Here is a 1444-nt window from a genome sequence, read left to right on the forward strand (position 1 = left end):
CACGAGAATTTTATATATAAGATTTTTCACTGAATTTTTTGTTCAGTCACAATAAAGTATAGCCTTTATCACTCCTGAATAGTGTAGCTTTCGGATCGGATCAGTATTTGCGAAGATTACTCCCTAGAAACAACAAAGTTAGAAACTTTACCTCTTTATAATATTAGTATAGACTAGCTGATCCGGCGAATTTCACACCACCATTTGTTTTTTCGTGATTATATAATGTTTTTTAATTTTTTGTTATGTTAATTTGATCCCAAAAAATAGCGAACCAAATAAAAAAGAAAAAGTATTATCCAAATTAATGCAGTCATTTGAACTTTATGCGCGTACATGCAATTCTATGATTCATTTTTATTTCTATATATTTTCGTAGACTCAATTAAAAATATACCTACTTGATTATGTTTAATTTTGATAGTGTGCGGAACTCCCACAGAACAGGTACTTACTACTTTTGGGTATGATAAACTATCAAATTTATATTTTAAGTTATAATAACAGTGTGCAGTCTTTACTGATATAAGAGGTAACGTCAAGGCTGACATTGCTGACCGACTTTCGATTTTATTTATCGTCTTCATTACAATTCTAAAAACAGAATAAGCTTTGTGCTACATTTGTATGTTTGAATCTAAAAATGGATAAACAAGTTTCAGTTGTTGCATCTTCTTACATTCACTCCGAGAAAACGATCGGGTTTTAAAATAGATATCATACCTCCTCTATTATATTGTCTTTGTACGATCAGGTTCAGTTATCTTTATTGACAAAGTGTAGAAAATAAAGCAAACATGTAACACTTACGGCAAAAGTTTTATCTAAACTAGCTTTTAACACATTGAGATATAAATACAAATAATTGTACATAGTAAATAAAGTATAGTTTGAAAAATATAAAAAACCACGCTTTTATAGCTAATCGGACTAAAAAGTAGAAAATAATTTTTAATTACAAAGAGTTTATATTACAGTAGTAGAAGATCAAACAATCAATCATAATTAATTACTTCAAAAATAAAATAAAATAAAATTTAAGTTATTAGGAGAATAATTCAATTCAGAGTAAAAAACGTGGGGTGCATTTTACTATATTTTCATAACTTTTTACTGTGTTTTTATTACTTCTCCGCACATAGATAGTTGCAAGTAGAATAATTGTTACATTTAATATATCAAGCAAATATTGCCATAATGTAAACTGTTATTAAATTATTGCATTGTCATCGGTCCATAATACGTGTGCAAAGTTTTTAATTAATCAAACTTCTGAAAATTGGTGAAAATTATGCTCAAAGATTCCATTACATACATACCATACATATATACATACAACCCAAGCTAATAAGAGCGTGGTAAATACAATGCACGATTACGTTTAAATTTTCTGTCACTTATATTTACATGTAATTTACGTCACGTAATCATAATCTAAGGTAAT

Source organism: Melitaea cinxia, chromosome 2 (assembly GCF_905220565.1).
Source record: "Melitaea cinxia chromosome 2, ilMelCinx1.1, whole genome shotgun sequence".
Lineage (NCBI taxonomy): Eukaryota > Metazoa > Arthropoda > Insecta > Lepidoptera > Nymphalidae > Melitaea > Melitaea cinxia.